Source organism: Xiphophorus couchianus, chromosome 11, assembly GCF_001444195.1.
Source record: "Xiphophorus couchianus chromosome 11, X_couchianus-1.0, whole genome shotgun sequence".
NCBI lineage: Eukaryota > Metazoa > Chordata > Actinopteri > Cyprinodontiformes > Poeciliidae > Xiphophorus > Xiphophorus couchianus.
In genome coordinates, this window is record NC_040238.1 from 1,026,852 (window position 1) to 1,054,105 (window position 27,254).

At 39.3% G+C, this 27,254-nt stretch overlaps 2 long non-coding RNA genes across 2 annotated transcripts; one reads left to right on the forward strand and one right to left on the reverse strand.

Moving 5' to 3' along the window:
- Positions 1-1,165: 1,165 nt before the first annotated feature.
- On the reverse strand, positions 1,166-26,729 carry LOC114153673 (uncharacterized). The gene is made up of 4 exons (XR_003597380.1): positions 26,720-26,729; positions 22,047-22,055; positions 16,913-16,916; positions 1,166-1,909 (listed from the first exon to the last, which is right to left on the reverse strand). It is a non-coding gene; the product is annotated as an uncharacterized LOC114153673 (long non-coding RNA).
- Positions 25,125-25,849, forward strand: LOC114153672 (uncharacterized). Its single transcript, XR_003597379.1, has 3 exons — positions 25,125-25,254; positions 25,323-25,509; positions 25,781-25,849. It is a non-coding gene; the product is annotated as an uncharacterized LOC114153672 (long non-coding RNA).
- Positions 26,730-27,254: the final 525 nt, after the last annotated feature.

Below are 27,254 nucleotides of genomic sequence, written 5' to 3' on the forward strand. Positions count from 1 at the left end.
ACCTTTTGACAAAGACCCTCAATGTCCTTGTCTGTATCTTTGATTCATGTAGCTCTGCTAATCCACATGATAATGTGCATATTGGACAGCGAGCCAAATATGTTGCCTAGGGAATGTACAGCAGCCGAGTGGTGCTATCATTAATTTCAGTGGACAGAAAGTGAAATGAACCAGCAACACCACCTAGTTAGACTATGAATAAAAAAGGTTCAGTATCACCGGACTGAGCAGCATTAAAACCAAACAGATTGAAATTTATTATGATTTAACAATAAAAGGAATCATAAAACTGTACGATAAAAGATGTGTAAAACCTTTATTAAAAACGCCACAGTGCACTCAAGAACTTCCAGAAGCAGTAAGATGGTGGTGAGAGCCCGCTAGCCCTGTCTAATGTTCTTCCATGATTTACCCCCAAATCGTAGACCCAGCACATCTACTGGTGGATCCTGGAGTCTCCCGAATCTCCTTGCATCCTGTCCTTGTTCCCAGCCTGGGCAATCCCTGCTCTCCATCCAGCCAACGACTGGTTCCAGCTCGGATGCTCCCCTCTGTGGTCCCACCACAGCCTCGCTGTCGCAGTCTCCTGCGAGATCAGGATGGAAGCCCTCTTCACTTCCGCCTCTCTCCTCTCCTGATCTCACTCTCTCCAGTCGATCTTTTATTCATCACAACTGATGGGAAAGCCTGGGATGGGAGACACGGCTCCTTCAATAATGTGCATAAACACCAAAAATACAAATCATGCACCACGAACCTAAACCTAAAACATGCATATAGAAATGGCCACCTTTCCACACATGCACCAACAAGCCTCAAACTCTGAAAGCTGATCCATAAACTCAATTACATTCAGCTCAAAGGAAACTCTGTTATTTACCAGAAACACTGATGTTGTGGTGGTGCCACTAAATATCACACTACCGTGCCTGAAGAGCACCTCTTAACCCTCGTGTTGACCTCATTTTCTGTATACACCCTGTGTCCTCTGGGTCAAAATGACCCGTCTTCGCTAAACCCCCAATATAAGCAGCTTAATTGAATTTTAAACACCAAATTTCATCTTGTATATTGTAATTCACCACAAAATGTGTGAATACATGAGTTTTCCCTCTCCACTTGAATTTCTATAGCTTAAGAAAAGAAAAAAATGTGCAAAAAGGAATTTCGAATGCATTTTTATTCATCTCAATGACTCATTTACTTTTACTTTTCTCCAGTGAACAATTTAAGAGAATGTACAATACAAAAATTTGAAAAATAACCCATTCAACTAATTAGCACATGTAGGGCAGTATGCAAGCGCACAGCCTTTGCAGATATATTTCTTACACCTGCAGCACACAGTACGTGTTTTACAGTCCTTCTTTTGAGGGCAGAACTGACATCTCTTCCTCTTACTTGCCCTAGCTGGGGAAGTGGCTGTGGTAGATGGATCCCCAAGTTGATCAGGAGCTGCTGCACTCTGAATAGCTTTCACAACTGCTGCTGAGGCTTCTGTGCGGGGAATGTGCTTCCTTCTTTCAATGAGTGGAGTTCCGATTGCCTTTCCTAAGTGCTCCAGGAACACTCTCCTTTTGTTATGCTTATGAGGCATCCAGGTTGGGTTGATCTCTCTCCAAATCACAAAGGTATTGTAGGAGGACACATCAATGATGTTGTGGAAGATGACCAGGGGCCAGCGGGCAGTCATTCTTCTGCAGCTATATGTTCCAATCACCTTATCTAGGTTGTCCACATCTCCTTTGTTGTGGTTGTATTCCAGGATGATGATTGGCTTCCTGTCCTCACGATCACTAATGTCGCCGTCTTTGTGCAGTGTGCTCAGAAGAACTACATTCTTGTTTTTCTTTGGGAGGTAGGAAACTAGAGTGGTGGTGGGCGTGAAGGCAAACTTTGAGGAGAAGACCTTTATAATGTCATCTTTATAATGTTGCGTTCTGCATGCCTGCCGTGTTGGTCATATGCCGCTGAGGACCATGTTATTTTGCCATTTTTTGAAAGGAAAGTCTCACTTTCAGCTTCAGGGTTTTCTTCTTCTTCTGAAGATGATTCATCATGCTCTGGGTTGTATTCCTCTCCATCTTCTTCTTCGGATACATCCTCTACTTCCTCTTCTGAATCAGAGTTGTCTTGCTGGACATGTGAGAAAATCACCTCTAAAGCCTCTTCAGCGTTGTAACGCACACTCATGGCTTCAGCACAGACACAATTCAGGGTCCTGTTATGCAGGACCTTTATAACCTGTGGAAATAACAGGTGGTCTTCTGAAGTCTGCGAGAACACCACCTGATTTGCCTTGTTTACTTCTGCTACTGATTGATCTGAGATACATCTAAAACTTTGTAACATTCTGTGGTTTGTAAATAACTCTGTGACCTTGATTTCAACTCTATTTGCCTCATGGGTCATTTTGACCCGAAGACCATCTTTGTACCTTCTTTTTGTACAGCTTACATGGAAATGTGAATAAAAGCAACATTTAACTTTTTCTATTGTTTTGGCCAATCTAGGAAAAGTCTTAAAATCTCAAGTTAAAAAAATAACATTTAGTGGATTTTTGGGGGGGTTTTAACACAGTGGCGGGTCATTTTGGCCTGAGGACAACAGGAGGGTTAAAGTGATCCAGAGTATGGCTGCAGAAAAGACAGTGAGGTTGATCTTGGATTGCTTCAGTACTTAATTGTACTCAGAGTTTAACAGATAATTGTATGGTTTCTATTTATGCACACATGAATGAGATGGAATGAGATCCCCTGCTGCTCAGCATCAGAACATCAACTCAACGATTTCCCTGTGATGTTTCTCACATAGGAGCCAATCAGTCCCACAAATCAATGCTCATAAACACAGATTAACAACAATTAAAATGTAACAGATATTAACTGAACACTGTAAATCACAGATTTTGGAGCTTTTTCTACACCTACCATAACTGTGAGATTTCCAAAAGGCTGCCAGCTTTTCCATTTCCATGTTCCATGACAGACACAAGATGAAAGCTCAAGAGGATAAAACAGAGCAGATTTGCTCTAATATGTTCAAGGTTCCTGTTATCTGCTAAAATTCTTGCTCTCTTGCAGCCTGAATGAACCTCACACATGTCTTGGAACGTACAGTTTCATTTTCCTTCCTCTGACCTGAATTTTAGCACTCCCTGGTACTGATAATATTGAACTTTGAATCTCATTTCATCAGTCACATCATTTAAATTTATTTTGTTGCCAGCATAGTCTAGTTGCACTTAGTGTTCTGTGTTCACTGATAAGAAAAAGATCAAGCTGGAAACTGGCTGATTACAGTAACCAGCTGATTTATTCATATGTCTATCCTTGATTCCTAAAATTAATTTGTTTATATTGAAAAAAAATCAAAGAAGAATCAAACTTTTGATAAGAGACATTTGTAGAAAAATCTGAAATATCATAACAGCAAAGAGGTAGAACATTAAAAAGCAGTGAAAGACAACTTCCTTTCTTCAGTTTCCTCTGAATATGAAGACACCCAAGTAATTTCCCTGAAATATTCGGCTCTGTCATTACAGTTATTGATGTACTGCGATGTCTGCTTTCATTGTAGCCTGGAGTAAAAGCACAGCACCCTCTCACTCACGCTCCCAGTGGATTTCTGACAGAGATACGACAAGCTGTTGAGAAAGCTGTAGATTACTGCAAATCTTTCTCAGTATGTGGGGTTTTAAGCAGCACAGTGGAAAACTATAAAAATCATTCACTATGTGGGTAAAATTAAGGAATCATAAGGACCTCTCAGATTGTCTGGTTTATTTATTTTCATCATCGCAGAGCAAACTGAGGTTTCTTATAAATGCTAGAGCTGTGAGTTTCACATGCTTTGGACAAACAAGGAGGTCGGGTGTTTTCTTTTTTTTTCTGCTTCTACATGATGTTGGGAGACACTTGGCTGGAAAAGTACCATCATCCCCTGCTATGCCCTAATGGTGCTCCTCAGGCTGACATTACACAGGCTAATTACTGAAGGGGAGGGAGGAGATCTTCACCCACAGCTAATAATTAGAAGTGTTGTGGTAGCATCAGCCAGGTTGACACCAGCATGTTCCCTTTTTCATGTAATTACTGCCACTATTATAAGTTAGCAAAAATATATTCAGCCTGTCGCTGAAAGCGTCCCACTGTGTAAGACGCATTTCTGCATCTCCAACTCATGTTCCAGAAATCCCTCTAGCAGCTCCGTGTGGGTGTGTCACACAGGAAATAATATAAGTGTGTCTGAGCAGAGGACTGTTACACACCCTGTACATCATGTAGATGCATAATTTCTTTCTAAGATTTGAATGTTTTCTATCTTCATCTAAGAACTGAAGTGATTTGACCTTGAAAGTCAAGTCAAGTTGCTGTTATAGAATAAACATAATTATAAACCTCATGACTGCCACTTCAGTTTCAGACTTTTGATGATTTATTGTACGCTACGTTTTCTCTTACAAACACATAATATTGTATTTATTCATACATCTCCACCTGTATTTGGTTGAATGTTTCATAGGAAGATGGATTCACCACCAACAAGCTTCTGGCATTATTTTGCTGCATATTCACAAGTTTTCATTGTTGTTGAGGTCTTGGTCTTTAAGGTAATAATAGCAGGAATTTAATTTAACTTGCTGTATTGTACTAAAGGTACAATTGTTAGAGATTTTTTGGTATTATCATTTTATTCTTACTTTAGTGAACATTCAGCCTATAGATCATTGTGATTTTCTGTTTAAAGTGTTCTCTTCCTTACGTGTGTATGGAGGTCACTGCTGTCGGTTCAACTTTACCATCCATCCATCCATTTTCTGTTCACCCTTGTCCCTAATGGGGTCGGGAGGGTTGCTGGTGCCCATCTCCAGCTACGTTCCAGGCGGGAGGCGGGGTACACCCTGGACAGGTCGCCAGTCTGTCGCAGCGGTTCAACTTTACGCACCTCCTAATTTAGTAACTACCTGTGAACAGTCGTATTTTGTTTTATTGACAGTACTGACCGAGATTTGAACCGGGCTCAGACCTTTGATCAGATATCACATCTGGACCTGGGTTGTTAGATGTTTGGGTTAGAAGCTTTACGACCTCTGTTGTTTTTCCTGACTGCCCCCTTGCCTGTTCTTCTTTGACAATAAAAACAGGAGCTCATGTGAGAGCAGATCAGAACGCTCTGTAGAACTGCTCGGAGGAGAAGTTTGGCAGAGCCTTCCGTTTTGCAAAAGCTCCACGTAAAATTCATATACGTTGTCTGTGGTTCTTTCTTTTATTTAGGTTCGAAAGGAAAATACCTATCAACAATACAGCACCTTTGTTGTTTTAATACAATTTTGGGATCATTGTCTACAATTGGAACATCCAATTGTGTCCAAGTTTCATTCAAATACCTCTTGATCTAATGCAAAAGAAGAAAAAAATGTTGGTAGTCATTCTCTTTCATGATATTGAGCTCCACTGAATGAACTTCACCGTGTTTACAGACTTCTTAGTTTGAAAAGCTTCACGTTGATTCCTCTCTGCGGGCTGATGTTATTTGTTTGAAATCTCTCTCGGTTCATAGTAATGCCAGATCACTTCACCATAGAGTTGACAGTATTGCTACAGTTTCCAGTTCAAGGCAGTCCTGAGCATTGTTGGTTCCCGTGGTGATCTTGATCAATCTTTTTTTTTTTTTAATCTGAGGAGGCAACACAGCTGTTTGTCTAAATGTAGGTAGTGGGCTGGTGACCCATCCAAATAAATAAAGATTGTTTCAACTGATGATGCTGGAATCTCAACTTTTAAGGAAAAGGCTTCAAACAACCTGCTAAACTTTAATCTACAGTTTGCTTAAGTCAATATTTATCTTAACCTTCTTATTATTAATGTTAAATTCCTGACTATTGGTCCGTCCAGTGATTCAGGTCAACCAAAATATTTTTATGCTGCAAAACAAAGTTTAGAGTGGCACTCAACCATTATTGTTAATGAGAAATAGGTTGACTGAATATATTTATTTGATAATATATTTATAACTTTGTCATTAGGGATTAGGGATGATCCACAATAAATTCTAACTAACGCACTTACTTCTTGTTTTAGATGCCATGAAGAGGCTGCCTGGTTTAGAGGTCTGGTCTAACAAAGATCCAGTCAGGATGTGGTTCTGTCAGCAAACAGAGCTAAATTCTGCCTAACCTAGGAGAACAGACTGGATTTAGGCCAAAATAGTAAGAAACCCTGAGTGTAAAGCCCTGGTGATTTATGTTGGAACAGAATGGGTCTTCAGACTCCAGTCTGTCCTGGTGAAGAAAAGATTGATCTGAAAGGAAAATTTCAGGATTTAAAGGCCAATATAAACCAAAAGGAGGAGTAACTGATATCAAGACATAGTTTATAGTGTATCTACATTCTGCCAAATGAGACAGCTAGTGATGCATGATGCATTTTGTCCATCTTAAGCATATTCATTAGTTTTACTGCCCACATTTACAGGAGTGAAATTTTCCTTTTTTTTGTTTACTTTTAAAATTGTCAATTTTTGTCATGCATATCACTTCAAATCACAGATTATATGCACTTCAAGCAGTAAATATGTCAATCAAAGGTTTGATAAAAGTTGGCAAAAACACACAAGCTGATTAAAAACTATTTAAAATGTTTTGTTAGAATAAACTCTGTTATGCTTTTCCTTCCAAGCTATGATTTGAAATAGTAAAATTGAAATAAGCTGGTGTTAGTGATGCTCTTCTATATCAAAAAGACTCAGCAGAGGAGGTAAAGGCTTCTGATCAGGAGCTTCACCAGGCAATCCACTGGTAAGAAAATCAGGGCCAAGCAAGACTCCTCTATTAGAACTGATCTGGGTTTCACTTCTGATCCAAAGTCTAAAAAATAAAAAAAAGATGTTTAGATGGGTGGATGAGGTTCTTTGTTGGTTCTTGTTTGAATTTCAAGTATAAAAGTAGTATAGAATCTGTGCTGGTTGGTATTATAGGTAGGAACGGTGCTTTTCATTAGTTTCTTCATCAGGTAGCTTTTACTTGCATGGATTAGTTTCAGTTCAGGGCTTCTGAGTAAAACAAATGTTTTCCTTGTCACCATCACCTCAGTGCTCACTCAAGTCAGAACCAGCTCTACAGTCTGTAAAACATCCTAAAAAACATTACCTGTCACTCGCTCTTTAGAATAAAAGTGCATTGAGTTGGCATAACTACAGGCAGCACACACACATTTACACACATTTTATGTTTTCTCTCCTTGGTCCCTTAAATGTGATCTTTGGAAGTGATAAAAGGATAACATGTTTGTTCATGCCCAGTTCTTAGTGCTGGAGCTTACTTACTATGTCCACAAACAGGCTTACATTCAAACATGTGCTCATAATGTTTCTGAGGTAGTTCAACCTAAGCATTACACTGAAAAGTCCACAGCTTATTATAGATTAATATAGTTACTGCAAAAAGTGAGTGTCCTCTTACAGATACTAATCTTTTTTTGTTAAGGTTATGTGTTTCAGATCATACACATACATATTTTAATATCTTCCAGTTGCCACCTACTCCTGTTATTAATGTTGGGCTCTCAATCACCACCACACACCACAAGTGCTTGAACAAATAAAATGGTCAAATCAGGTCCAATACCTTCACATCATTTGAAAATTGCGTTTTGTATTTTTTTAGGTTATCCTTATTGGATATCAACATTTGTTTGAGAATCTGAAATATCTAGATGTGGTCAAATAGATAAATTCTGTAAGATGTAGAATACTTTTTCACTGCATTGGCAGTTTTGGTTGCAAAATCTCAAATGTCTCTGAAATTAAAAGGGAAAGCAGAAAACGAGTGACTTCTTACCAAGAATAGTGTGAACCTTTTGTTAAAACTGTTGTCAGTCTGAACAGTGAAAAAACATTCCAGAGTTTGTAGCTGAATTGCAATGCCTTCTCATCATGTAGAACCAGTCCAAATCATCACCAGCTGTTGGTTGTGTTTTACATTTAGGGTGAGGTGTTTGTGCCGTTATGCTGTTAATCTTTCAATCAGACTTGGCTTTGACCTTCAGTTTCTCTTCAGTATTTGAACAAGCATCGCCTCAGCATACAGAACATCTGATATACTCAGAGTTAATGATATTCAGCGAATGAATTTAAATTGGGAGCAGTCATGAGCAAACTTTGTATAAGCAACATGAACACATTTACAGTGCGACTAATGATAGTGGGATCCCTGTGATGGGGTGGGGGTCCAGGTTGTGAGGGGATGCTCATTTGCAAATATCTATAATGTAAAGAGGCAGAAAGTGATCATGCCCATGCCAGAGTTTGTCATATTCATAATGATGTTTCATGAATGAGGTAAAGTTTGGCTGACTTCATGCTCCTTTTTATAGTTCTTTGTTCCATCAGCTTTACTTCTTTATTTTTCCATTTGTCTGGTTAGTGGGCCCCTGCTGCTGTAGCAATGACAGGGCCACAAAATTAGCCCCAATTTCACCTGTTTCACCGGCGTTAGCTTCTAGATTCCAATCAAATCAAGAAGAACAATGTAGAACTAGCCAAAGGTCCTTCAGTTATTGTAAATGTGTTGCCTCTAATTCCATGCCATAAAATCTAATATAGGAATCATTTTTCACCCTTTATGTGGGAAAAACCATGAATGAATTTAATCAGCACCATCTCATAGCAGACAAATATGATGGCAGCCTCTATTCCACTTTCCAGGGAGCTGAGCACTGCAAGGAGGATTTATAAGTAAAGCCTTGAAAAGTGGGGATGCATAAGTTTGTGTTTCTGGGGATAGCGTCAACAGGAGGCTTATAGTGTGTGCTGGAAGAAAATGAAATCCCTGTCCAGACAAAAGCTCCCAGTGGGCATCATGACACTTGGAGAAACAGCTGCTCTCCTACAATAAAGAGAGAGGAGGAGGAAGAGCGTCCCCTGAGTTAACGATGGAATGTTTTCGGCTTTTGAGAGATGTGATTTCAGACAAACAACTAGAAGTTTTCAGTCAAAATGACAAGAGGCTGCGTGTGTGTGTCGGTTTTAGTGCATATGACACAGAGAACACACACAGAGCCAAACAGCCATTTAATCAGTCTCTTAGCCTGGGCATGAAGCCTGCACAGTCATATACATCAGGTATGGGCTGTGCATGCTTCATCTCACCCACCTTGATAGATTTATCATCATAGGTGAGCCCATGCTTCATATCGCTCCCCAGCCATCGATCGTTCAGATCCCTGCTGCCCCGGACCTCCACTGGGAGCCACTTCATCTGATGATGGAAGTCAGGGGCTTGTCACCATGACACATGGGCTTGGAGAGAGAGCAGCCTGCAGGCCACTTTCAGGCTTTCCCTTCCGTCCCTAATCACCAGTCTCCGTTGTTCACTTTGGATCTTACAAAGATTAAACAAAATGTTCAGTTGTGTCTTTCTGTTTTGATGCAATGTCATAGCAAAATTGTAAAGAAAAAGAAAGAAAACTAAATAGTTTTTAATGCAGTTCAAGATGATATTGCTACAATTGTCTCTAAGTGATCAAACATTTAATTCAGTTCAGTTTATTTATATAGTGTTCAAAGTAGTTTAAAAAGTTTCTACTCACCTGTTTTAGATAGAAACAGTGTTTTAAAGCTATACATCAACATTGGTTGATGAAAGGCACTAGATATGTGTTCTCTTCATTTTTCACCACACATGGATATAAATAAATCGGTAGTCTTTGTAATCTTGTTCTGTCACATTGAATTCTGACAACTTGAACTTTTCTTTCTCTTTCTGTTTTTTTTTTATCCATGCTACCTATGTTCTGTCCAGGGTCAGAGCACTGATAACTGAAAAATAATATTAAACTTTTCAAAGTCTAGGTATGAAAAAAATACAATTGTGGTTCTATGTTTTAGTTTATTATAGATTTAGATTCAGTTCTCAGAGGAGCCAGTTTTAATTTTTGTTCAACTTATTATGTGAATTTTTTATAAATTATGTTTCACAGCTTTTTCAGCCAGACTTTCACAAAACAGGGTTCAAAGTTCACCATATAGGCGACTTAATTTGATGGCTTAAAGCAACCAACACTGCAGTGGTCAGTTGCTTTGTTTGTGTGTTTGAAACAACAGTGAGAGGGGATGAAATGGCAATTCATATGAACAAAATGGCAGAGTGAATTGGAGACAGGAGGCCAGTGATCTGTGACCATATAAATGATCATTATTATTACTGTTGTTCCCTGTAAAGGAACTGTCACATTTTAATATAACTTGGTATACATGCAGACTAGCGATGAGAATGAAATTCTTCAGAGTGAAAGAGCTGGTGCAGCAGAAGGAACCACTGATGGCATTACTGTTTTTCAGAGGATCCCTCATCTCAAGCCATTTCCAGGCCCTAGTGGAGCTTGACATGTGAAACCAGAATGCGTCCCCACACAGCCCTGCATGATGTGAGGGTTTGCTTACCTCACAGTGCCAACATCTGCCCACAGGTTTTCAATACTCCCTCTTTAATATTGTGTTTTCAAAAAACCTTACAAAACAACAACAACAACAACAAAAACTGAACCAAGGAAATAAGTTACAATAGACTGCATGAAAGTCCAGCAATCTTCTGTTGTTGCAGTGGCAGAGATAGAGCTGTTGCTTCATTTTCAGGCTCAGGTTGGTGGAAGAGAAGACCTATCACTGGTAGAGAGTCGCTAATTATTGGATTATTAAAGAATGTTGTTTTGTAGCTGTAGATACACATTGTTTTGTAATTCACAGGTGGTCAGCCCAATCTCTGTGATGTTAGAAGTCAATAGAATGTGACTCTCCCATGTTGCACTGTGTGGAATCTTCAGAGACACAACTGTTGCCAGGAGACTGTAAACCAAACTCCCATTTGGGAATGAGAGGGACATAAATCCTGTAAATAAATGAGAAGTGTAATGTTTTGCAGGTAGTGTTGTGGGTTTTCTCCCTCTGCAGAGATCGTTCATAAAACAGTCAGTGACAGTAGGGGAGCTGATTTAGGATTAGCACTCTGGTTTTGGGACCAGAGTTTATAGACAGACAATCAACTTGGGGCTGAAATCTGGTCTTGGACCAGCCCTTCATTTTTAATATTGCAATCATCACTTCCTTACACACTACTAAAACCATTCAGCAAATTTAAATCAAAATGTCCTTCACATACTACACAAATAGAGATGCTATTTTGTTATCAAATATGACTTAAAGGGATAAAGAAAATACTGCAAACCATTAAAAAAAGTGAAGACTGAAATAAAGAGTCTCCTTAGAAGTGAGACAAAATTGATTCATGAGAAGTTATTAACCTGACAGTGGCATGGAATTAAACATAGCTCCCCTAATTTCAATGTTAAAAAAGCAATGCATAAGCTCACTGGAACTCAACAAAGAATACATTCACATTCTAGTCCTTTGCAAACGTATATTGCTCAGAGAGTGTCGGCTTGGATGTGAGGGCGTGTAAGACCCATGTAACTTTCTGCAATCTGATCTACCTGGATAGTGCAAACCAGCATAACACCTTCTGTTGTCACTCACACTTTGGCTTTTGTGGCGAGGTCTGATAGCAACTTCAACAGAACATTTATTTATTTCTTACAACCGAAACGTCAACTAAGGGTCATATCATATCAGAGCTGAAATGCATTAGATTTGTAAGGACTGGGAGCTCAGTAAATTTATGAACCCCAAAGAACCGAGTCAGTTTTCTATAAAACTGTGATTTTTCTGTCCTTAGTGGTCATAGACGGGAAACACTAGCGCTTTGTAAGAGGTGGTACTGCGGAGCATTTGTTAGCCATGTGCATCCTCCACGTGCACCTTCAGTTTGACTGTCCCTTTTATTCATAGTGTTTCACTCAGCAATGCCTCCCCTGACAATATTCACAGGTCTGTGTTGACAAAGCCGATGTCCTCTTCAGAGAGCCTGGGACATTATGCCTGGTTTGTATCTGTTTTGTGTGTTCAGGACCATAAATAGAGGAAGGCAGCAGCATCACATAGAGCTTGCTTTATTGGAATTTTAGAGAAACAGAGAAACAAATAATCCCACAAAGTACTGTGTATATTTAAAAATGAGTCCTGCTCACAAAATATATAAAATAATATTTCTGTGTCAACCAGGTCTCCTAAACCAGGTCTCCTAAACTGCAAAGTAGGATGGAAGTGATTTGCTGAGGCTGCTATATCACACCATCAGCCCTCTGACCCCCACCAGCAGCAAAGGTGGGTGAAGTGTCTTGCCCAAGGACACACCAACAGAGACGGGCAGAGCGGGAGCTTGAACTGGTGACCCACCGGTTGCAGGATGAACTCCTACCGCATCAGTTTTTTTGTTAGTCAAATAATTTTAATTATAGTGTAAAACAAAAAAACAGGACAAACATGGTGCAAGTGCAAATCCTAAATACTTTGCTAACTTTAGGCTTGAGAGCAGGAGCATTGCAAGCAGTTATTTTTTCAGTTTGCTGAGAAAGGGGAGGTAGGTGGATAGTTGCGATCTGAAAGGACAGGAGAGACAAAAAAAGGACAAAATGATCAGAAAACACTATTGATGGGATTGCTTAACATGCAAATAAAGACCTCTCTGTTTAAACACCTATAGTATAATTACGCAGAAATAGTCATGCACAGATGTTTGAAAATAAAATAAATGTCTAAACAATCCTGATGAATATTAAAGAGAAGTTTAATAGAAGGAAGTTCAACACTGGAGCAGTCATGAACGAAGAGTAAAATATTCATACTTTTGGCCTGCTTTGAAGACAATGCATAGGGCATTCTTCATTAAATAGCAAAATTACACTTGTTCTGATAAAATGCTAATGATGAAATAGATAACTTTATCAGTATTAGGATGTTAAACACACCTTTCAATTTATAAGTGAGAAGCTTTTTATTTTTAAAGCAATCTGATCTAAAAAGTTTTAGAAGCTATTCAACATGTATTTAGAAATCTCAGCATTACCTTTTATTTGGAGGATGGAGGTCATGGGCATGTTGAAGACGTTTGAGTTTCAGAGCATTTAATATGCCTCCCTCCGTTAGTCAGTGCATACGCCTATGAAATGGAAATCACTGCATTGGGGATAATAAGTGTTAGGGATTGCTGATTTTCTAAATTAGCTCAAGAAAACCTCTGTCTCTGAATTGTAATTCCAGTCTTTTGACAATTTTATATAATTGTGGACAGAAAGAATGTCAAAGACTGATTGCATCTTGGATAAAAGTAAAAAACAGGTTGATCTCTGAGATTAAGACTTTGTAGGAAAACCTTTATTGACAAGCAAAGCATCCATTGGTTACAGGAACTAAATCATTCAGATTTCTTAGCTGCAGCTTGGTAACTCAAAGCTTCAGTTTTCTGTATTTTCTGAAGGAAAGTTGTCTGGAGACTGACACATGACCCCAATGCTTCTTCTTTGGTCTATTGTTTTTGAACATTGTAAGTTGTTGACATACTAGGACACACCAACAGAGATGGGTGGTCTCTGTTGGTGTGATACTAGGAGACTTATGCAGGACCTGTTCATGTATTCACATCTTGCATTTTACAGTAAACGACCTCTTTCATTGGCCTGTAAAAGTAGTGAAGTTGCCCTGTACGCCTGGATAAAAAGAGCCGTACAGCATGTTGTTTCTCACGGTGTTCTTCAGGTTGTACTCAGTACTAGTAGCAGCTTGAGCTGATGCAAATATTCTTCATGTTGCTCATCAGACTGGTGAAAAATTTTGATGTTCACTGGGAAACCTAACCTCTTTTGATGTCCTTTCAATAGTTCAAACTCTAACAAAAGCATGTCACCTGTGGTGTACTTGGTTGCAGTGGCCCTGTATGCCTTTAGTTTGTTAAACAGTTCCTCCCATGCGGATGACCGTCCAGCCTCCTCTGGTCATTCTTCCATTGTCACTTACAGCCAGACGAGATCTTCCATAAAGATCCAGACTGAAGGCAGCTGATCATCTTTTCAGATTTCTTCTGTTCCCCAATAATTGCTCCACTTCTCTTCAAGCCTCAAGTCAAAGTTCTTGTTATTTCAGTCTTTTGTAGATCTAATATAGTATCCCTGACAGCTTTTTGCTCCGTCAATGATGGAGGGGATGGAGGGGAAGAAATTGATTCTGTGATCAATTAAGGTGATTGATTTAAATGATTGATTTGTGAGAAACATGAACACATAAATATGTAGGACAGCATTTAGAATGTATTTAGCATTTTAAAATAGTAAAATATTAAAGAAAGTTTAAACAATAATATAATAATAAACATATGTGGTAGTCAATGTACAATTTTAATAGAAAATTAGGTGATCATTAAGTTTATTTAATCCAGCGCAGATCAAATTGAACAAACTGTGTTTGCAGTTGGCTTAGAGATTCAAGACTCTAATGAAAGGCATAGAAAATTTCCTTTCCACATCACCGCCTCCCGTTCTCACTCCTTGCTCTGCCTCAACTCAGATAAAACTAAAGTGCATAGCATCGCCATTTTTAGATATGTCATGCCTCTACTAAAAGCTTTGGATAAAGGAAGTGTCAAAATCTGTCAAATTTCGCGAGGTTTTAAACACGTACAAATCAATATCAGTTTCAGACTCTGAGAGGCTAATTTTTCTCTCCAGGCACATTTTTATGTTCCCCAGTAGTTACATTAGAGCCTTTTATTTGAACTGTTTTGTTTTTTTTCTCTGACTACAGTCAGTGTGGTTTGGGAGTAAATACCAAAAACAAGGACAAAGGGATTTGGAAAGCATTGTCTCTCCAAAGGTTTTCACCAACAATACCAGGGAGTTCAAAGGAAAACAAGTGGCAGAGCAAACATGCCATATCCCAGGTTCTCCAACACAAGTCTTTACCTTCAGGCAACAACAGTGTTGAGATCTGGGGAACTGGAGAGCTTTATCGATTTGGACGTTCCTTAAAGGTTACACCGTCTCACATCTGCCTTCCCTGCAGACAAACAGAAAGTGAGATGGAGAGACTTCCAGGAGCGCTCGCCATAAAGCATCACAGACAGGAGTATTTCCGAGGTATCTTTTAATTTCATGCACGACAGCTTTCACATTTGTTTCCCTTCCTTCCCTCTTCACTGCTTTTTTCTTTCCTCTAATGCTTCCTGTACACACACTCACAGACACCCCCTCTCGCGCAGCTCCCTCCCCCACCTCTTTTCCCTTCTTTCTCTCTCCAGGGTTTCATTCAAATGATACTGCATCCTGAGCCATCCGGATGCAACCCAGGCACGGAAACATCGTTCGTTTTGAACTTGTCCTTTTTAAGTATGAGAAAAACCCTCTAGCCTAATGTAAGCAATTTATTCTTCAATGCTGATATGGCTGAGAATGGGATGCAATTCACACACACACACGTGCGCACACCCGCACACGCAAATGCACACACACCCCAGCACACATGCAGTACAAAGCTTTCTAAGCAACGCACTTTTGAGTAATATGTATTAAATATTGTTATCTGTGAAAGTGTTACTTAAATGTTACCTAAATATTGCTAAACACAGGTCTGTAGGGAATGATGCATCTCCATAGCCGCCTGTCTGCTTACATTGAACTTACATTATGAACCATTCCATGGAATTGATTATTTAGAATGCATTTTCCCTCAACATAGGCTCAGCCATCCAATGGCTTCGTTGTTGCAAATTTCAAATTTGGAAAAGTGATGAAACTTGATTGCAGGTTCTGTAACCCTATTCTAATCAAAAGCCATGATTCAACGAAATTAACAATTTCTACTGCCAAATTATGAAATTATTAAATGAATATGAGCTCAGCAACAAAGATATGAATTATTTGTAATCTGTTGTTCAGATTACAAATAAAATAGAAGTGCAAATACAAATTGAAGTATTATTCTATCCATTCATCTTTTCAGTGTCTCAGGAACTCCTGATTATTCATGAAACTTACGTAGAAATGTGGACAGAACACTGACATACTGTTAGCAAGATGTTTAGCATAGAGATGCTATTTTAGGCTAGAATAGATTCACTGATAGGCTAACTACTTTTACCACAGCCTGAACACAACAATAGTATTTTTCCAGTGGTTTTAGAAAAAAAAAAGGCCACTGGAAAAGCTCAGCACTTTTGTGTGTTCAAAACAAAACAATTATTTATGTTCCAATTTTTAATATTTTAAAATCTATGAAAGTAATGATTTGAAAATAATATGTTAAAGTCCTTGCCTAGTTCTGATGCCAACATTAAACATTTTAGTTTTTAATTGTGGCAATAGCCTAAACAATGTTTATGTTATTTATTTATTTTTTTTCAGTTTTTTTACATTTAATTTTCATATACATAATCTGGACCAGGTATGTAACATCCATAATGCAGTATGTGTTAGATGCAGTGTCAAACCCCATCTGTCTAATGAGCTGTTTAATAATTGATTTATGATTTATTGAGATTTTTTTTCAGTTGTGTTTAAATCCAAACAATGAAATAAAATAATTATTTCATTGAAGTATTATTCTTTCCTTGCAGCAAGAAGGTCCTGGGGTTGATTCCCGGCCCGGGGTCTTTCTGCATGGAGTTTGCATGTTTTCCCTGTACATGGTGGGTTCTCTCTGTGTGTATGGTTGTTTGTCCTGTCTGTCTCTGTGTTGCCCCGCGACAGACTGGCGACCTGTCCAGGGTGACCCCACCTCTCGCCCGGAATGTTAGGTGGAGATACAGTAGACACCAGCAACCGTTCTGACCCCACTAGAGACAAGGGTGTACAGAAGATGGATGGAACGGAAATAAAATAAAACTCTTTTGAATTAAAAAAAAAATAGCAACAGAAGTAAATTTAAAGTAAATTTCAATAGAAAAGATTTAAATGATTTGATACGTTAGACTAACCAGGAGAAAAAAAATCGTCCCCGCTTTACTTAAGGAGACTTGTCATTAGTCGACCTCTCTGCATATAGTTTATCTGTTTAGATTTAGGGTTACTTTGTCTTAGAAAAATAGAAATAAACCTAGAGAGTGGTGTTTATTTTGTTTTTGCTTTTATATCAAATCTAAGCTGAATGTTGTCCACAAAGTAAGATTCATGATATACCATTGCGAAATCAAGAACTGTTTCAGTTAGAACTATAGAACATAGTTACATAATTCTATGTAACTATCAGTTCAAATATCCATAGGAGGTTTAAACTGATAAATAACTCGAGTTACACAGAGTATGGAGAAAGAACTAGAGATATACTAATCCTAGTTGTGTGGCTGATTTCTGTTTTTTGTAAAGCTTCTGTTTCTCTTTAAGAATCATAATGCAAGAAAAAATGAAAATAGCATTGAAAATATTGTTTCCAGCTTTCCTGTCATGAGCAATCATTAATTATTTAGGAGCAGAAGAAGAATCAGATCCCTTGTGTAACAGCATTTGCAGTAAAACAGGGCTTTACTATTTTACAAAAAAGAGAAAATGATTACTGGGAGGATATTTAAAACAGTCCTTAGGCTCCTTTGTTTAGCACCATTAGCACAAGTATAAAGACTTCAGTTTCTGTGTATGTTTGTTTAAGAGTCATAATGTCATTCACAGACAGACGGCTTTTCAGCTCCTTTGCTAAACTGACGGATGTGGAAACGTCTCAAGCAGGACATTTTTGAAATGTAAGACAATTTACTCAGAAAGTTATCTCTTTGAGTGTATTGTGGTGATCTCTAACATTTGTAGAGTTTACACTGTACTTTAAAAATTATTTTGGTGTAACACCCTAAGATTATCACTGGCCCCCTTTTAGTCCTCTTCAAAAACTTCCTGATTTCACACCTGCTTGCCAGTGTTTAGGAAGCATTTAGACCTTAATATTCAAGCAATAATGCCTTTAAATATTTTCAATATGACGCATTAAATTAAAACTCAAAGGTTAAACACAGCAGGTCTGATGCACCATAATAAATATCGTTATCAATTTCAACGCTCAGAGAAGTGTCTGTTTCTTTAGGATTTTTTTTAACTTTTCTTGTTTGTCCTTCGATTGAAAGATCGTTCCGTATCTCAGATCCGTGAACCTGCCTCCCTGCGTGTCACTGCTGTCCGTACAGCCTTGACTCTGTTAATATGGTCAGGACCAGTTTGCTTTTGCCAGTGCTGCCTTCAAGGACTGCAGGAAACTTCATGCTAAGCACATATGCTAAGCATATGTGATTATGTCACATATGTCTACATATGTTGTAAAACAGCCTAATCAGTTTTCCAACAAAACTGATTAGGCTGAAATTCATTTACTTCTAATTACCCGGTGATTTCAGCACATCTCTATTAAACAGTCATCTCAACAGAAATGAGGCTGAGAGAAGGAACTTTGAATTGAAATGTCAGTGAAACCTTCTACTTGGAAACTTGCCAAATTGGCCTCAGTTCTGTTTCGAGTCACTGAACAGGAAGAGGTCAGCAGGGTTTGATTAGTTGAAGAATGGGGGGAGGATAAGGACGTGTCATGCTTGACCCTTGACCTATGCTAGCCAGAGGAACACTCAAGTATCTTTCTTGCAAATGTAGATTGGGTGGAGGAGAGTAAAGGGAACAATTCTGATTAAGAAAGTGCTGCCACAGGATCCTTGTAACTGAAGCTTGTTAACAGACTTAATTAATTCAATATGGATGCACTGATTGCAACACAGGGTAGAGTTCTAGTCTCTGTTCTGACTGAAAGCAGAAAAAGGTTGTTGAAAGGTAAGATTTTCCCCATGTCCTCTGTGTTACAATGTTAAGTTCAAGTGAAAAGGTCTCCCTACCCTCTCTGGCTGTCAGATTCCATCTTATAACTGTTCCTGTCAACATTTTATTTTGATTGTCACTCCCGGTGCCTTGGGTTAAACGCTTTGTCAAATCTGGGATGCCAACAATCGGCTTGTCACATGAAGCCACAACCCACTTATTGTTCCTTCTCATCTCCTCTTCAGTCTGAAATGCAAACAGATAGCTGCGGTTGTGCTATGATCAACCACACACAACCACAGACCTACATCAGGCGCCAGTGCCACTGCTCATTTAAGTCCGTCATTCATTCTGCCACACATCCTGTAGGTCAATTACAGGCTGGCCTCCCTGTATCTCTTTCCCTCCCCACCGCCTGATGCTGCTGTTTTCAACTAAAGCTGCTAAACTGCTATGTGAACCCTCACAGCCTCAATGTCTGCTTCAGGGTAATTGCACTGGAGTTCTCCAAATGCTCCAATTCCCTTAATTATTAACAAATGTTATTGTAAATTATGGATTATTTGCTCTTCTCCACCACAGTGGGAGGCCATCCATCATTTGTAAGGCTGGCAGATGATAGAGGTGAGAGGAAGGAAAATTAGAACCACATTCAAATGAAGACAAATGGAAAAAGTCCACAAGGGAAAATGGGGATAGAGGTCAGGGACAACTGTCATAAGACTTTACACCAGTTCGACTCTTAATTATAAATCAGTTCATTTAAGTTTGCATTTTGCACAGACGACTTACAAAAGAAAGACGTCTGAGAATGGATGCTTGTCTTCCCACAACCAGCAACCCTTCAGGTTTTGATGTGTGGATTCAGAGGGCTGAATGGGAGGCTAATTGAGTGGGTCAATAGCAACGCAAGACGGCATGCAGCACGCAAAGCCCTCATCATTAAATCATTACAAAACATTGAATATGGATTTGTGTCATTTAATTCACAAGAGGAGGGATGCTTGCAGAGGCACTAATTGAATGTGGTTCATGCTGACTATAAATATGGCTGGGGCCATAAAAAGAAAAGATCGCTCAGTTTGGGAGGGTTTGAGTGGCTGTTGGGTTATCAATGTTTTCCATATTTGTCATAGGGTTGTGAAAAATGTTCCATGTCTTCAAAGTTTCCTCATTGTAACTTTTGTTGGCTGCACAAAAATAACAAGGAGTGTTCTGTGTAAAATATCAGATAACACCAAGTAAATGGGAGAAATCAAACAGGACTGGGATGTTCTGCTTCAAATAACCTGGAGAACACGATCCTCACAGTCTCTGGAACGCTCTTGGTCAGTCTGTCACTGGAAGATTTTATTCTTCACTGCTATGGGCTCATGTTGCAGTTTTCTGTTCAACCACCACAAAATGTGGGTTCACAGGAAGGAATGCATTTGGATTTCATGTGACTGAAATCACCTTACTTGTTGTTGGCCACTTTACAATGTGAAAACATGCATTAGATTTATCAGTCTGGTGTAACTTAGAAAACAACTGGGCTCTACAAAAAAATACCACATCTAACAGAATATAACTAATGCAAATCTTTGCCAATAAAGCCCTGTTGTTATTTCTTTTTTGATTGAATAAAAGGCAACAATTTTTTTTCTTTCATATTTTTTTTAAGAACACGGCAGTATGTTCTACCTTTCACTATGTGAAAGGTAGCTGCTTTCTCTTGATGAACAATTAATTAACTACGATCAACCATATTTTTAGAAAGCTGAGTTCTATTTCAGTAGTCACACTCAGATTTAATTACTGTTAGACTTGTAGAAACAAGAAATTCCTTAATTAGCGTCTGTCAAACCAGTAGGTTCAACAGTCTCTAAAAGGCAACACTTCACAACCTGATCTAAGGAAACTCAACATCAAAGGAGAAAAAAAAGCCATTGCTAAGGCTTTGGAACTCTACCAAACCATGGTGAGCACCTAATGGCACAAATGAGTAGAAATAATGGATGAAACACAGAATAATGATGAACGTTCCCGGACGTGGCAGGCCAATCAAAATTGCTCCAAGAATGTATCAAGGACTCCTACAAAGGGTCACATAAAAAATGTCTAAAGCACTGCAGCCATCACCTGCCTCAGGTAAGGTCAGTGTTCATGATTCAGCTATCAGAAGGCAAAATGAAAAAGAATAGAAAAAACCCACTGCTGATGAAAAAGAAGCCTGAAAAAACCTCTTTACATGTAACAGAAGAATAAAAAGGCAAAGCATTTAAAGAAGAAAGTCCTTTATTCGTCTGTCTGTTATTGACCAACCACGCTTTCTGCTCTCTACTAAAATGTTATGCAGGAAATTTTCCAGCCATCATTTTGTGACCTAAACTCAAGTGCACAATGCAAACGTGCCTGTAAGTCAGCCTCTGAGTGGCTCTTATTGCTGCCACCAAAAGAGGCAAAACCATTGTTATGGGGCAATTACAGATTCCTTCAATACATTAAAACGCTATTTACTTTAGGAACTTCATTACTCAGTGAAATATATTATGTATATTAATTACACACAGATGGATGTTTGAAAGTCTTTATTTTTGCTAATCATGATTATTTTCCACTCTCAGTTAATGAAACCATAACATTTAAAATTTAAATGTTACACGAGACCAATAAAAACATGACATTTATCTCACACCTGCTAAAAAGATTTTATTTTCAAAAGGTTTCAATCTGACAAACGGGACTCAGTAGGACTCATGTTCTGATTGATTGGATATGAAATGATGTTTTCACACAAAATCAAATTAAAATGACTTTTTTTTACCTCTGTAAATAAAATCATAATTTAAGAAGTGCTTCTGGTATTTATTCAGGTTATTATTGTCTTATTTTTAAATGTGTCTGATGTGAATAATTAAAGTGTGACAAAACCAGAAAATGTATGAGAGCTTAATACTCACTACACAGTACATTGAAATTAATTTAAGTCGTGCCCATATTTGAATCCTCAGCCTGCAGCTGTCACGAGGCTGTTGAGCAGCGCTTCATCCTGTAGTTGCCATATTTTTATTTGAAAACATATTTATGTATATTAATGCTCGGAAGTGTTGAAGAAAAATGGGTAAAATGTATAGAATATGGCTGGATGCAGCAGTTGTGGGTGGAACCACTTAAAACTGTTTAAACGAAGACAGCCTAATCATTTTCACAGCAGGATGAGGATTCAGAAACGGCTCTAATCCTGAAAGAGCCGAGACCTTGAACTCATTTGCCACATTTCTTTCTGTCGGTCTGTGTGTCTGTCTGTCACATTTGTCTTCCAGCCTTATTAGCAGCAGGGTTTTCTATCTTATTACATCAGCTACTTATAGGTGGGAATCAAAGGCAAATGTGTACCTCTGCTTTCTCTTTCATGTTTGCCCCTCTCATACCACTTCCTCTTGTCTGTCTCTCAGATGGATGGCAGGGGTTTTTCGATGACAGTTGAGGCATTCCAGAGGTTTAATTGGGAATCGGACAGTCCCTCAAAGGATTTGGGATTATGTGGGGCAAAAACACAAGTGCTGTGTGTGTGGCAGGAAGACTTTTAGGTACACACAAAGGAAGGAAGAAAAGGGATATTTGTTTTTTTTTTTGTTAGAGAATGAAATGAACTGTTTATTTTCAAATATGAAATGCACTGAAAGACCCGTGTTTTTCCTAGTTTCCTGTGGGAGTTTGTGTGGTATTATACGTATCATGTACATTAGTTTCAGCTCCCCAGTGGTCGGCTACCCTTTCTCTAAATGTTACTGTTAGTTGATGAGGATTGGATTGAGTCTGACAGCCGGTACGTTCTGTTCATTAGGCTGAAACAGTCAGCTTCCCGTGGAGAGTTATGTTTACCGTCAACCACAACAAGCACACATACTGTGATTATTACCATGGAGACCTATGCCTCGAAAAGACAAGGCGCTACAGCACACAATGGATATTGAGTCTGAGAATTATAATAAACAGGAAATAAGGGCAGAATATTCCCATTGCTGTTGTCCGTCACAGTTTGGTGAGTCAGATTTGAAGAGGAAAATGCCAGAGTATAAGGAAAGAAAATTAGCTGTGAGTCGGTGTCTGTGAACAGCTCAGCTGCTGGATGGTTGGAGGGTCACTCAGCCTGAAAACTGAGCTCTGTGTTCGCTTGAATGAAGCTGGAGTCAGGCTCTGCTGCAGAATACTACTCCCACCTGCTGGCCAAAGACAAAACAGAAGCACAGCTGCATGTGTGTGTGGGTGTTAGAGGGGGTGTGTTTGCATGCATGGCTTGGTTTTAGAAAAACAAAGTTGAAGAAAAGGTAATCATTGTTGACATGCTGTCTTGGGGGAAGGTTAAAGTAAAAAGTAAAGATTATCATCACTGATTAAAATCAAAGAGTTATGTTTTGATTAGAGTAGCACTGCTTAAAACTGCAACCCACACAGAGTGTGCTGGGTTGGGTCTGGAAGGACACAGTGGCGCAGTTGGTAGCACTGTTGCCTTGCAGCAAGAAGGTCCTGGGTTCGATTCCCGGCCGGGGTCTTTCTGCATGGAGTTTGCATGTTCTCCCTGTGCATGCGTGGGTTCTCTCCGGGTACTCCGGCTTCCTCCCATAGTCCAAAAACATGACTGTCAGGTTAATTGGTTTCTCTAAATTCTCCCTAGGTGTGAGTGTGTGTGTGCATGGTTGTTTGTCCTGTATGTCTCTGTGTTGCCCTGCGACAGACTGGCGACCTGTCCAGGGTGTACCCCGCCTCTCGCCCGGAACGTAGCTGGAGATGGGCACCAGCAACCCTCCCGACCCCATTAGGGACAAGGGTGAACAGAAAATGGATGGATGGATGGATTATGGCATCAGTAAACATCAGTAAGTGTTTACTGATGTAAACACTTACATGAGATATATTCATATTTCAGCTACGACACTAGTGTTCATAATCAGCCATCAAAGGACATGTTGCCGTCTTCTTGCGGCACTGGAGCAATTGGCTCATACTTGGGAAAGACAATGTGCGCAGTACTTTGAGGAATTTGTAGTTACAGAAAAGCTCTGGATTCAACACTTTGGAAAGACAAACTCAACTCTTTGATGAACTGTGTGATGCTGTGAGAGTTCTGGTGGAGCACATCGTCCAAACATGGCCAGTGCCTGCAAATGAGCTCATGTTTCACATCAAACAGGCACGATGTGAAAAAAAGTGCTTGTGTGCAACAGAACCATGTAGGGGGCTGGAGATGTTGCAGTTATTGAGAAAAAATACTTCCTTTAAATGTCCCTGGAACACATTTTGGGGGAAATCCATCTGTAGTGAGAATGAAACTCTATTTTTAGCTGAGGATGCTGTTACACATCCAAGTGTCCATTTGTCCACTTTTAGACTAGTCCTCTCAAATGTCTTCTAGTCTTGCTGCAACTTGCACATCTGACAAAAATTTGTTCTGCATATGTCACATATATGCATCCTAATCTGGTTGACAGCAAAAAAAGGAAAAAAAACAAACAAACAAAAAAAAAAAAATATATATATATATATATATAGTGATATATATATATATGAAATGAGGCATATATATATATATAAATTCCTTTCTCACCCACCGCGGGTGGTTCTTATCCTCTGAGCTCCGGTCCTCTTGAGGGTTCTGCGCAGTATCTTGGCTGTGCCAAGGACTGCACATTTCTGGACTGAGATGTCTGATGTTGTTCCTGGGATCTGTTGTAGCCATTGGTCCAGTTTGGGGGTGACTGCCCCGAGGGCCCCGATGACCACAGTGGTGCCTGTGGCACCACTGTGGTCTTCACCTTCCAGGCCCTCTCCAGTTCCTCCCTGAGGCCCTGGTATTTCTCTAGTTTCTCGTGCTCCTTTTTCCTGATGTTGCAGTAGCTTGGTATTGCTACATCTACCACAACGGCTTTCCTCTGTTGTTTATCCACCACGACAATGTCTGGTTGGTTCGCCATTACCATTTTGTCTGTCTGGATCTGAAAGTCCCACAGGATCTTAGCTCTGGCGTTCTCCGCCACCTTTGGGGGTGTTTCCCACTTTGATCTCGGGGTTTCCAGTCCATTTTCTGCACAGATGTTTCGTACACTATGCCTGCAACTTGGTTATGTCGTTCCATGTACGCTTTCCCTGCCAGTATCTTGCACCCTGCTGTTATGTGCTGGACTGTCTCAAGGGCCTCCTTGCACAACCTACACCTTGGGTCTTGTCTGGTGTGGTAGATCTGGGCCTCTATTGCTCTGGTGTTTAGGGCCTGTTCCTGGGCGGCCAGGATGAGGGCCTCTGTGCTGTCCTTGAGTCCAGCTTTTTCCAGCCATTGGTAGGATTTACTGATATCAGCCACTGATAGCCATATATATATACTGCTCAAAAAAATAAAGGGAACACTTTAAGTGTTAAACACCTGTTTAAGTGTTCCCTTTATTTTTTTGAGCAGTGTGTATATATATGTAGCAACATAAATGGTACGCTGCCACTTTAAGGCCAATTTCAGCTGCTGCATATAAGCAGGTCTCTACCTGTCACAAGACTACTTGCGTCATGACGTCAACTCATTCTGCTTCCTTTGTTTGCTGAGCTGTGCTGGGTAAGCGTGGCTGTTTCTTTGTCAGCTTTTATCGTAGCAATTAATGCAAGCTGGTCTGATCTGTTAAGCCTCCCTTGCTGTGCCTCCAACTCCTGGACCAATTTGTTCGGTTGTTTGCTGCCGGGAAGGTAAGCGCTAGCATGGCTAGGTAACATCCATCTCATGTAAACGAAGCCTTTACGTAGCATTTTGTTACAGCTGCGCTCCATAGGCGAACTTGTGGATCTGTTTATCTGGCCGTGTGGTAATTTACAGGTAAGCAGCTACCGTAAGTTATAGTTTTTATCAGCAGTTGTATTAATAATCTACTCTATTTTTAGCCTCCTGCTGAATCCTTGACGACTATTCTATTTGGATATACACTCGCTGCTGTTTTGCCTACGATGAAATATTTTAAAAGATTTGTATGAACTTTCCCCCGCTGCCGGGAGCATTGATGGCACTACGACCGGGATGAGGAGCAATGTTGTAGTGCTATTATATCACTGTTTTACTCGTATTGTTTCATTTTTTGTCTTTCTTTTAGGGACTGAGGCTTCTGTGGTGGCGGTGGTGATCCCAGGTGGCGGTGTCTTGTCTTGTGTGTTTTGTTGGAACACCTGTAAGCCTCGGTTTCCGTTGAAATTTAAACATTTTATAATCAACTTTATTAAAAAGGCATTCACTGTTTTAACTATTCAATTTCAGGTTATTGTTAATTTAAACAACCTATTAAAGTTTAATAATTTTTTTGTAGAACTGTCTGAATCTTGTCTCATTCTCTGTAGAACGTACCTGTGTCCTTATTATTATTCTATTTTCCTGGAGTTATTCCAGGTGGCGTTGTCGGTTTCCCTTATCTTAAACTTTAACATCTTACATTTGGGTTTCATAATAAAGGAAATCCACCCCCAGGTTGCCATATATATATATATATAATTGTGCTCATGATAGAAAGAAACATGAATCCTGAAAATTCAGAAATTGTAAATCTACTTTGAATTGAAATTTTCTCAATTTTTTCCAACAACATTTACACAAAAGGAAAACAAAGAACAGTGATCTCTGCTTTTATCAGTTGATATGCATGTGTAGTATTTAAACTTCATTTACAAAGGATATAGTACAACATTTAAGTAATTTGATTTGGCCCCTGTGTGTTTCCTTTTTATTTGTTATTTTGGTGTTTTGTTAATACTAGCTGCTCATCTGTTTCCTCTCTAAAAACAACACATTTAATGTTAGGCACACAAATGTTTCTGATCTAAATTACATCAAACAGTACAGTATTAAAAGTCTGCCAACAAACCTTCCTGCTACTCTATGACATGGTACCAATGTTGGTTTGCTTTCTTTTGACAACTAAATATTTTTATGACAGTGTTTAAGCTTTGATGCAAAGATCTGCTTTTTATTCATTTATATGTTGTGAGATATTTTTGTACTAGATGCTGGGATGGGCATGTTTTCAAGTGGAATGTCAGACGACCCAACAGCTTTCAGCAACAATCCCTTCTATATGATGGGTGAATGAGGGCAACCTGCTCACACAGGTAAATGAGAACACATGTAGGGGTGACATTTGGGAGATTTCAAAGACCTACTCTTCTAGAAAATCAGAGCCAGTCTGTCTGGGCAGAAGTTGCAGCCAGGACACCCAGGTAAACCTCAGGCAGCTCCAGTCCCTCACAGCACTGAAAAATGTCAAAAACAATTTGCATTTATTGCCTATGAGTCACCTACACTTCCCTGGTTTATAGTCTAGACCAGTAGTTCTCAAACTTTTTTCAGTGATGTACCCCCTTAAAAATATATTTTTAGTCAAGTACCCCCTGACACGGGCAAAACATTTTTGGAATTAAAAAGAGGTACAGTGCTGTAAAATCACTGTCTGATTTATTAAAGCCAAACAACTTATATCAGTGAACCTGACAAATACATCCATATTGCAAACATTGCATGGTTAAACAAAAAAGAAAAACAGAAGACGGTGACCACCAGGAAGGTATAAAACCAGTCAA